This window comes from Pseudorca crassidens, chromosome 11 (assembly GCF_039906515.1).
Source record: "Pseudorca crassidens isolate mPseCra1 chromosome 11, mPseCra1.hap1, whole genome shotgun sequence".
In the NCBI taxonomy this organism is placed as follows: domain Eukaryota; kingdom Metazoa; phylum Chordata; class Mammalia; order Artiodactyla; family Delphinidae; genus Pseudorca; species Pseudorca crassidens.
This window is the reverse complement of record NC_090306.1, coordinates 98,008,644-98,020,862: the sequence shown is the minus strand read 5'-3', so window position 1 is coordinate 98,020,862 and position 12,219 is coordinate 98,008,644.

Sequence of the window (12,219 nt, the reverse complement as noted above, 5' to 3'; positions counted from 1 at the left end):
ATGAGGGATCTTAGTTCCCCGACCAGGGATCGAACCCATGCTCCCTGCATTGGAAATGCAGAGTCTTAACCACTGGACGGCCAGGGAAGTCCCAGGAAGTTGCAATTTTAAATTAGGTGTTCAGGGAAGGCTCAATGAGAAGGTGATGTGAAGAACGTAATGGGCAGGACTTCCCTGGTGGCGCAGTGGGTAAGAATCCGCCTGCCAATGCAGGGGACACGGGTTCAATCCCTGGTCTGGGAAGATCCCACATGCCGCGGAGCAACTAAGCCCATGCACCGCAACTACTGAGCCTGTGCTCTAGAGCCCGTGTGCCACAACTACTGAAGCCCATGCACCTAGAGCCCGTGCTCCGCAACAAGAGAAGCCACCGCAATGAGAAGCCCGCACACTGCAATGAAGAGTAGCCCCCACTCTCTACAACTAGAGAAAGCCCGTGTGCAGCAACGAAGACCCAGCATGACCAAAAATAAATAATTAAAAAAAAAAACTGTTAAAAAAAAAAAAAGAATGTAAGGGGCTGGGTGAAGCAGGGGTGTGAGACAGAGACAACAGGAAACCAGGCTGGCCATACAGGGAAAGGCAGGAACAGTCTGTTCTAGAACAATCGCTAGGGCTCAGAGTCTGGAGACTGAGATTTCAATCAGAGAATCATAATTGAGGAGAACTTTACAGGTCATTTAGTACAACTACCCATCACATTATTAAACACCTTTATTACAACTCTCAGGTGACCATCTTGTCACTGTTCCTCACCCTAAGTGCGCATAATACTACTATAAAGGGTAGTTGTGAAGATTGAGCTAATAGAAGTAAAATTCTTAGAACTGTGCCAAGTCTATAGTAAACACCAATAAATAAGAGCTATTATCGAGTGGTGACAGTAGTAGTAATTATCCCAATTTTACAGATAAGCAAAATGAGGCATTGGGAAGCAATATCACTGTGTTAAGTTTTCAAAGTTTAAAGTGGTAGAGCCAGAATTTGAACTTTACTGTAGGTGCTAATTACTATATCCCACTGATTTCAAAAGCAAAAACAAAACAAAAAAGTGGTACTTGGACTTTAATCCTATAACCTCAAGTCACACAAATTAATGATATTTACAAATGAAACTCAAACACAAGAAGAGGGAAATGATCTGTTGTTTCATGTATTTAGAATGTTAGCTAGAAGGCTAACTAGGTATCTAGGAAGACCAGGAATAGTTGTATGGTTTTGTTAAGGAAAAAAAAAAATCTATTAGCCCTAATTGGAAATCAGGCCCTTCCCAAGAATAAGCCTTCTGATTACTGGACTGGTGCTTCCAATCTCATTTCTCATGTTACTCTTACTGATAAAGGTATTTAATGATTCCAAAGAAATTAACTTCCCCAAACAATCCAGAACATTAGCAGAGAAAAAAAATACATACAAAACCTACATCACAAACACTTAGAAAAAGGAGAGATGTGTTTATAACTGAAAAAGAGGCATAATATTGGAAGTGAAAACACTTCCAATATTAACTGTGCCTACAGAAAAGAGGTGAACGTCTCTCTCCTCATTTATGAATTGTGAGCATAAATTAACAAGCCTAAATGTTCAAAAAGGGGAGGTGATTATATGTATACTGTTTCAAACAATGGTGTCTTCAAAATCAGTTCATAAACCACACTGAACGTCAGTGTCGTTACTTCAGTCACATGGTGCTGCTGGGAGTCTAGCACCTCCCGCGAGCTGAACAACATCCTGTGAGGTATTCACTCCACAAACATCTACTGCCCAGTGTTCTAGGAGAGAGGAGTGGGGTGGTGAAAAAGACAAAGGCCCTACTTTCACAGAGCTGACACTGTAGGCAGGTATTATGAAGAAGAAATTAAGGCTCAGGTCCCAGGTCTGGCAGACTCTAAAGCCTACACTGTATATTTCAACTGTACCATCTCTCACTGGCGAGATACAACTTCTAAAAGTCCACACCTAAGCATGCAGTCCTGACACCACTGTCGGGAACAACTTAGGGTTTCTCTCTGTTGGCAGTCCACTATCACCTTCTCAGTGAAGTCTTCCTCCCCCACTCCCAAGAGCAAAGACTGCTCAGTCAGGAGTTAACATACAGTGACATGTATGAAATTCTTTTTCTCCCTCATTAGCTCCTAAACTCCCTCAGGGCAAGAACCATATCTCAGCCTCTTTGTAAGTCTAGAAGATGGTACCTAAGGTAGGTATTCAATCAATGGCTGAGTGGAGTTCATGAGAAAAATTTCAATAGAGTCGAGGGGTGGGGGCCAGACTGCAATGAAATAAGGAGTAAACGGAAGAGAAGGGCATAGAGTTTGCTTTTTAAGGACAAATCTAGAAAGGAAACAGACGGGAAGTGACAGTAGTTTGAAGAAGAAGGGTGGCCACAGGAAAGGTGGGTTTTTTTGTTTTTTTCTTTGAGAATGAGAAAGACTTGAACATATATGTTGGTAGGGTAGTACAGTGCAGCAGGAAGAGCGGGGATGTCAGAATCAGAGACCTGAATTTGCATTCTGGCCCTGTCACTATGTCTGTGGACAAATCACTTAACCTCTGTACTTCAACTTACACACATATAAAATGACAATGATAAACCTGCACTTCACTGTGACGATTACAGCACTTGGCAAAGAGAAGAGATTCAGTAAGTGGTACCAATGATTATTACCGTATGTGGAAGCCTGGTGTGCTAACCCCTCCCGCATAGTTTGTGCTTCAGTCCAGATTTCCTGTCTCACTCCTTGTGTAATATGTGACGGCAAAGAAACAAGATCCTTATTTCTCCTGTATGTGCCACCCTCTGTGCTATTCCACTTCCTTGTGACAGTCTGCATGAGCTCATGAATGGCTGCTGTGGAAAATTACTGATGTCACCAGCTGAGGAAGAGAGACAATCTGGAGAATAAGCAGATGAAACTGATGTTAAATTATCAAATGTACCAGATTTTGAGCTCCTGCCAAAGCGTTCATTGAGAACTAGGAAGAGAGAAACCAAAAACACAAACACACAGAACCTTGTTTAAGTTTCTAAGCCAACAAGGTGTCTCCAGCATCCACTCTGGGCACTGAAAGATGGCAGTATGATAAAAGAGATGATTCCTGAGGTCCTTTCTCAATATTTTACCCTGACGTCAGGTTCATTTCTGTGAGGTACCTCACCGACTCTTCTGTCAACCTGACAAGTTCCCAAATTCACAAGATTAATATTTAACAATTTTTGTTCACAGCCTTCTAAAGTTGATGCCATGGGTCGTGTTCACCTGTTACCTATATCTGGTCAAGAGAAACACCTCACCCCGGCCCTCTCTCCCAGATTACACACACCCATGCTTAAAAAGGGATAGAAGAGGGCTAAAGCCCAGGCTAATGTAACAATTAGTGATGAAAAGGCTACAGACACCTGTGATTATTAAAAGACGAGAAAGATATTGACTATTATTTAGAATCAATTACCAGCTAATTATGGAGAACACAAATAAATATCTAAAACAAAGAAGATATAACTCCATCGTTTAGAGTTCAGAGAGAACTGGAAGATACGGAAAAGAGATGAGGAGGAAATACATGTGTACCTACAAACTTAATCATAAACAATCACAAAAGCTACAAAGAAACAAGTCGAAGTTGAAAATTCACTTTTTGTGAAACAGAGTCTGATTAGGAACTTGAATTTACCAAGAAAGAAAAAGAAAAAAGGGTAAAGAATATTCCAGACACCTCTAAATATCCCACCAAAGAGCAAGCAAAAAAAGGCCACCAACCCACCACAAATCGCATATGCAGCACAAGACTGGAAAATATGATACAGTCATTCGTCACCAAAAAGAGACTTTAAATCACCTCTCCCCCCCGCCCCATATAAAAAGCATCTTGGATCTATCATTAAACCATGTATGAGAACAATTTTCAAAATTCCAATCCTAACCACACTGGCTGAGTCCTGGATAGTACATGCCTCAATTTCTCCAGCGTTAAAAACCCATATTACAGTGTGTTCAGAGTCTGGCCAGAATCTGAGCCTGTGTTCTGACCGCAGACTTGAATCTTTAAGGTAAAGTTACAAGTCACACCTGAAGAGGACTCTGCTGCTGTAAACGTATTCGAAGCAGCCGTTTTATCAAAAAAACCCAAAATACAAAAAAGGTCGCCGGCCTGAGGTGCGGCTTCTGTAAATTGCTCCCAGCCGCAGGAGGGGGCCGTTATCGGGCTCGAGCCCCCAAGGCACTACAGCTCAGGAGCCGGGAGCCCCCCATTCCCGCTGGGCCGGCTGGGGGTCCCTCCCCGGGAGGCCGCCCCCCGCCCCGAGCACCGCCCGCGCCCCTCAGGCCTCGCGCCCGACCTCGAGGGCCCGGGCCTAGCCGGGACCCCAGCCCCGCGCGCCGCACGAGCGAGGGCCGGCCGGCGACGGCGCCGCCTTGCCCCTCGGCCCGTAAGTCCGTGGGCCAGTCGGTCGGTCCACAGCCCCTAGCGTCCCCACCGGAGGGGCATGGGTGGGCGCCGGGCCCCGCAGACCCAGCGAGTCTCGGCCAACCTCTCGCTCCGCACTCACCTGCCCCGCCGGGGTACGTCCAGCTGCCCCGCAGCCGCGGGTCTCCGCCACCACCGTGCCAACGCTTGTCAGGCTCCACGCTCAGTCCCTGTCGGCCCTCGGCGGCGCCACCGCGCACGCGCGCTGGGCCGAGCGGGCGGCCGCGAGGCATGCTGGGGGCTGTAGTCTTTCGGATCCGTTGGCCGGGAGCTGCGGTGGGGTCTGCGCGCTTCTGGACCCCGCACACCAGCCCTCTTTCGGAGACTAGGCCGCGTCCTCCGCCGGGGGGGTGGGGGGGGGTGGGGGGTACTGGGGGTGGAGGTGGAGAAGCGACCTTCGAAGCCCAATTTTGGCCTAGCGATGCCCACCTGGCCTCCCGTCTGCGCTGCAGCCCTACGAGTTAGGGGAATATGGGGTCGACCAGTGGTCAGGATGGGGGATAGACGCGGCAGGGCTCTGGGAAGGAGCGGCTTACCTGATATTCATTTTCTAAACATTGAAGTGCCTTCTTTACGGGTGTACAAACCAGTCCTAGGCCAGCCTGATCCACTCTTACACAATTCACAAGCCTTGGAAGGAGCCGCAACTAGTAACAAATTGGTTGAAGTCCTACCCAAGAAATTCAATCTTCAGGCATAATGCAATGAGAGGGTGTAGTCAGAGGCCTGCATTTGAGTCTATCAACCATGCTAACATTTGGCTCACCCATAAAATGAGAATGTGAACTTGTGGTGGTTGTGAGAACTGGATGCTGTCTGAGAAAATGTTAAAGTGCAGTACGAATGAACAGTCCATGATGGCAGCAGCGCCCGTCTCCATTTGATATCCAGGTCCCAGTGGACATTAGGCTCTAGTTTTAAAAAAAAGAAAAAGAAAAAAAAAAAAGCACTTGCCATGTTTTAGAAAGGTCACCAAAAGCTATAACAGGATTACAGGAATATTTTTCTAGAAACTTCACCCTACTCTGAAGAGATATACCACAATTTCGTTTTAGAGCTGCTTATTAACCTGAGCTCAGGTTCCTAAGGGTGTTCCAAGGTGGGGATGATGCAGTGAATTAATGGGAACCACAGGTGAAGCCTACAAAACACACTAAGGCATTCTCAATCATGACCGCATTGTATTATGCTCACTTTACAAAGCACTTTCATGTTATTCACAAACACTCCTGTGGCAAAAGCTGGGCAAATTTTATCATTAGAATTTTGCAGAGAACTTGGCCAAAATATCAATAATGGGAACTAATAGTGGTTGAAGAACTGCAGATACAGAGGGTCAACTCTAAAGTTATATGTGGATTTTCAACCACACAGAAGTCAGTGCCTCTAACCCCCACGTTGTTCAAGGGTCAACTGTCCTTGGCCTGTACTCTCACAACTAGCACTATCCTAGTTACAACTTTATAAAGCCATGGCAGAGGTGTAACACTGTCCCATAGTTTTAAACTTCCCAGTGCCCTAGAGCCATATCAGTGGAAGGCTCCATTTGTGGATGGAAACTTGACCCGAAGCATTCATGGCTCCAGTCTCCCTCTCAACCTCATCTGTGGCCACTTGACATCACTATTTGATAGGACCTTGTTATTTCCTAGGAAACTCCTGTGGGGACTGAGGACAAGGGGGTGGTCTGCATAGCTCCCAAGTATCCCTTGGAGCCCCTCCTTCCACTCCAGCTTGGGCTGGGATGTTACCTATCCACAGTTTCTGACCCACTGTAGATAAGGAAGGCCCAATACTACCACAAATATGAACTTTCAGTACAAAATAAAGCATCAGAATCTGAAAGGGCAGATCTAACATGGCTTTTCTAAGGCCAGAGGATCTTGTTATATGAGAAGAGGGCCTCCTGTTTTGTTTTGTTTTGTTTTTGCGGTACACGGGCCTCTCACTGTTGTGGCCTCTCCCGTTGCGCAGCACAGGCTCCGGACGCGCAGGCTCAGCAGCCATGGCTCACGGGCCCAGCCGCTCCGCAGCATGTGGGATCTTCCCGGACCGGGGCACGAACCCGTGTCCCCCGCATCGGCAGGCGGACTCTCAACCGCTGCGCCACCAGGGAAGCCCAGGGCCTCCTGTTTTGTGCCACCAAAAAACTCATTTCTTTTTCATTTGACCTTTTGTCCAAGTGGTCACTTACAGATCACCTCATCCTCTGAAGTACTCAAGTTGAAATCTGGGTCAGAAGCCCAAATCAGTTTCTTCCTGAGTTTGGACTTTTCATGAAAACAAATTAACACCCATACTCACCTCTTAAACTATTTCCCCCGGCAGAAATTTGGCCTTTAAGAATCTGTCTGTACAGTACACAGCACTTAATGAGGTAAAGATAAGGTCACACAAGATCCAGAATTGAAAAGCCAAATTCTGCTTTTACTTTTAGTTACGTTCAGAATTAGTTACGTTCAGAATTTAGTTACATTCAGAATTCATGAGCTAACGTTTGTGTCCATCAGACCACATCTCTAATAAAGAACATACCTTATAAGTAATGTATGTGAATTCCAGTATTTTTCATCTTTTTTTTTTGCGTGTGTGTGTCCACGTTGCACGGCTTGTGGGATTTTAGTTCCCCAACCAGGGATTGAACCTGGACCCTTGGCAGTGAAAGCACGAAGTCCTCACCACTGGACCGCCAGGGAATTATGAATTCCAGTATTTTTAAAATGTTATCATGACTAAATATAACGTCTGGGCTTCCCTGGTGGCACAGTGGTTAAGAACCTGCCTGCCAACACAGGGGACACGTGTTCGAGCCCTGGTCCGGGAAGATCCCACATGCCGCAGAGCAACTAAGCCCGTGTGCCACAACTACTGAGCCTGCGCTCAAGAGCCCATGAGCTACAACTACTGAGCCCACGCGCCATAACCATTGAAGCCCGCGCGCCTAGAGCCCATGCTCTGCAACAAGAGAAGCCACCACAACAAGAAGCCCGCACACTGCAACCAAGAGTACCCCCGCTCGCCACAACTAGAGAAAGCCCACGTGCAGCAGCAAAGACCCAATGCAGCCAAAAATAAATAAATAAAATAAATAAATTTATTAATAAATAAATAAAACGTCTGTTCCAGGTGGAATCCTGAAACAGAAAAAGGTCATTAGCTAAAAACTAAGGACTCAATTTAACAATGTATCAAATTGGTTCATTAACTGTGAAATGGTACATCAGATATTAATAATAAGGGCAACCAAGTATGGTGTATATGGAAACTCTCTGTACTATATATGCAATTTTCCTGTAAATCTAAAACTTTTCTAAAATGTAAATAAAAATTGCATTTAGAACTTTAAAAAATGCCCAGAAGCAAAAAGAAAATATAAAACACCTAGGAATAAATCTAATTAAGGAGGTAAAAGACCTGTACTCACAAAACTATGACTCTGATGAAAGAAACTGAAGACGACACAAACAGAACAATAAACTGTGTTCATGGATTAGAAGAATTAATATTGTTAAAATGACCAAACTACCCAAGGGAATTAACACATTCAATGCAATCCTTATCAAAATATCAATGACATTTTTCACAGAACTAGAACAAATAATTCTAAAATTTGTATGGAAACACAAAAGGTCCCAAATAACCAAAACAATCTTGAGAAAGAACTAAGCTGGAGGTGTACTCCCTGATTTCAAACTATACTACAAAGCTACAGTTATCAAAACAGTATACTACTGACACAAAAACAGAACCATAGGTCAATGGAACAGAATAGAGAGCCCAGAAATGAACCCACACTTATATGGACAATTAATCTATGACAAAGGAGGCAAGAATATACAATGGGAAAAGACAGCCTCTTCAATAAATCGTGTCAGGAAACGTGGATAGCTACATGCAAAAGAATTAATAATGAGCATTGGCAAGGATGTGGAGAAAAGGTAACCCTTGTGCACTGTTAGTGGGAATGTTAATTGGTGCAGCCATTATAGAAAACAGTATGGAGTTTCCTCAAAAATTAAAAATAGAACTACTGTATGATCCAGCAATTCCACTCCTAATTAGAAAAGATATATGCACCCCTATGTTCATTGCAGCAGTGTTTACAATAGCCAAGATATGGAAGCAATATCTTGTCCCATCAATAGATGAATGGATAAAGATGATGTGGTATACAAGGGGGGAAAGGAGGGGGTGGGATGAATTGGGAGACAGGGATTGACATATATACACTAATATGTATAAAACAGATAACTAATGAGAACCTGCTGTATAGCACAGGGAACTCCACTTCGCTGTACAGCAGAAACTAACACAACATTGTAAAACAATTATACCCCTATTTAAAAAAAAAAAAAAGATGATGTGGTGTATAAATGATGGAATATTACTCAGAATGAAATCTTGCCATCTCCAGCAACATGGATGGACCTAGAGGACATTACGCTAAGTTAAATAAGTCAACAAACAAATACTGTATGGTTTCACTTACATTTGGAATCTAAAAACAAAAGAACAAAACATAACAATAGAAACAGAATCACAGAGAACAAACAGGTGCTTGCCAGAGGGGAGGGGGTGGGGAGAGGGAAGAAATAAGTGAGGAAAGTTACGTGGTACACAGTTGCAAAATAAGTGAGTCACAGGTATGAACTGTACAGTGTGGGGAATATAGTTAATAAATATGTAATATCTTTTTATGGTGATATGTCATAACTAGATTTATGGTGATCACTTTGAAATGCATAAAAATACCAAATCACCATGTTGTATAATCATGTAAGGGAATAGTATGTAAGGGAAGTATGTAATCATGTAAGGGAAGCCCTTACTATTCATTTTTTATGTTGACTCATTCCCAATTCTCTGGTTGGTTCAAGTTCAGGATGCACTCACCCATGGTAGGCAGACCAAACCAACAACAATGTCCTCAAGTCTCAGCCTGCTCCCCAACTAACCAGCAAGAAGAGAGGAAGGCTGGCGAACACTCCTGAGCTCGGAAAGGAAAATGACATTTTCTGAATACTTTCTTCATGTCAGACCCTGGATTTACATACTGTTTTGGAGACACCTATCCTCTGTGCTTCCACTGAAGGATATCTGGCTCTCTTGGTTATTGTATGAAATCTACCATCAGCCAGGGAAAGAGGGCAGTAAGTGCCCAGGTGTCTGACTGCAGTTGAACAGAAGACAGTGGTCCCACAGTCTGCCAAGACCCTGATTTCTGGATGTTCAGATCCTGGGGCTTGCATCATTGGTTAACTGAATTCAGTCTAATCTTTGAGATGCCATGAGTGTTCTCTCTTCTCAGGAACCTGAAGCCCACCCAAATGCCTTTAATTAAAATGTTAAAATAACAGAATTGTACTTAAGAGTACATCACAACACAGCCACTAAGGAGAACAGTATGGAGGTTCCTTAAAAAACTAAAAATGGAACTACCATACGACCCAGCAATCCCACTACTGGGCATATACCCTGAGAAAACCATAATTCAAAAAGAGATATGTACCACAATGTTCATTGCAGCACTATTTACAATAGCCAGGATATGAAAGCAACCTAAGTGTCCACTGACAGATGAATGGATAAAGAAGATGTGGCACATATATACAATGGAATACTACTCAGCCATAAAAAGAAACGAAATTGAGTTATTTGTAGTGAGGTGGATGGACTTAGAGTCTGTCCTACAGAGTGAAGTGAGTCAGAAAGAGAAAAACAAATACCATATGCTAACACATATGTATGGAGTCTTAAAAAAAAAATGGTTCTGGGCTTCCCTGGTGGCGCAGTGGTTGAGAGTCCGCGTGCCGATGCAGGGGACACGGATTCGTGCCCTGGTCCGGGAAGATCCCACATGCCGTGGAGCGGCTAGGCCCGTGAGCCATGGCCGCTAAGCCTGCGCGTCCGGAGCCTGTGCTGCGCAACGGGAGAGGCCACAACAGTGAGAGGCCCGCGTACGGGGGGGAAAAAAAAAAAAAAAAGGTTCTGATGAACCTAGGGGGAAGGACAGGAATAAAGATGCAGATGTAGAGAATGGACTTGAGGAAACGGGGAGGGGGAAGGGTAAGCTGGGACGAAGTGAGAGAGTAACATTGACATATATACACTACCAAATGTAAAATAGGTAGCTGGTGGGAAGCAGCTGCATAGCACAGGGAGATCAGCTTGATGCTTTGTGACCACCTAGAGGGGTGAGAGATGCAAGAGGGAGGGGATATGGGGATATACGTATGCATATAGCTTATTCACTTTGTTATACAGCAGAAACTAACACAACATTGTAAAGCAATTATACTCCAATAAAGATGTTACAAAAAAAGAGTGTATCACAAGTATATAATTATAAAACCAAGAGAATGGAAGAGGAAAGAAGACACACAAACCCACCCACTCAAATAGCCTAGGAAGAAAAACCAGCCAAACCACCAATCACTAGAGATCAGAACTGTCAGAACAAGACTGTCATCTATTTATTTTCTATGAGGAAATTTATTAACTAAAATGCACGGTATCCGATATCCCGAGTGTGTCTGGTATGTTATAGAAGCTCTCAGATTACGATGCACTGATAGTAGCTGCTTCCTCTCCAGAGGCCTGTACTAGAGAAGGAAGTAGACGGGGTGTCTGAACAGCGCCCAGTGATTAATTCCTTGTGCGAGACCTAGTAGTTTCAAACATCCCTTCCAGATGCTCACAAGAGAGGACTAACAGAGTAATCAAACTGTTCCTGGAAGAATTGAAATATCACGTGGCTCCAGGCGGTCCATGCCTGCTTGCCACCTTGAACTGTACTTAGAATTTGGCTTTGGGGCTTCCCTGGTGGCGCAGTGGTTGGGGGTCCGCCTGCCGATGCGGGGCACGCGGGTTCGTGCCGCGGTCCGGGAGGGTCCCGCATGCCGCGGAGCAGCTGGGCCCGTGAGCCATGGCCGCTGGGCCTGCGCGTCCGGAGCCTGTGCTGCGCAACGGGAGAGGCCACAGCAGTGAGAGGCCCGTGTAGCGCAAAAATAAAAATAAAAATAAAAAAAAATTAAATAAAAAAATTTGGCTTTAAGGATCACCTCCTATTCTTCCCCACAGGTTGAGTTCTTCACTCGGGCTGCCTTTGACTTGATACAACTGGGGCCGATTCAGCCTCTTCTCCCTCACGGCACTCCCACTCCTGACCACTAGGTGACCCGAGGGTGGAGGTGCCGGGGGAAGAAGCACCAACTCAGAGCAGCTCTGATGCCTCTGCTTCACTCTCAACCATGGGTATGGACTGTCTCAGCTGCGTCACTCTTCCTCCTCACAACGGTATTTGAAGCAATGGCAAGTTTTCTTACAAGACAGGAGCCCTAACACTCCTTCACCCGCTCCTCATGTGACAAGGGCTTCCTTGGAGGCTGGCTCTCCAGTTTATCTCTGTTCCTCAGACTGGGTGTCCAAAATAGAACATAAGGCCATGGGTCTGGAACAGCGTGCCTTTTCCGGACACTACACTACCATTAACACAACCTAAAACTGACTTACTTCACTGGCAACCACTTCTGGCTCATACTGAGTTTAACTTACTTACATTTACCTTAATTTTGTCTTCATTTTGGCCACATCGTTTCAATCTATTTTGGTTAAGTGAGATCTTAAGCTATCTTACCAAGTAAACGTATTGGTTAATTGTCCTAGTTCTGTGGCATCTGCAAATCTGAGAAATAAGCTTTCTTCCTTTTCATCTATGCTGAATAAACATGCAGAATGAGGCAGGGCTAAGGA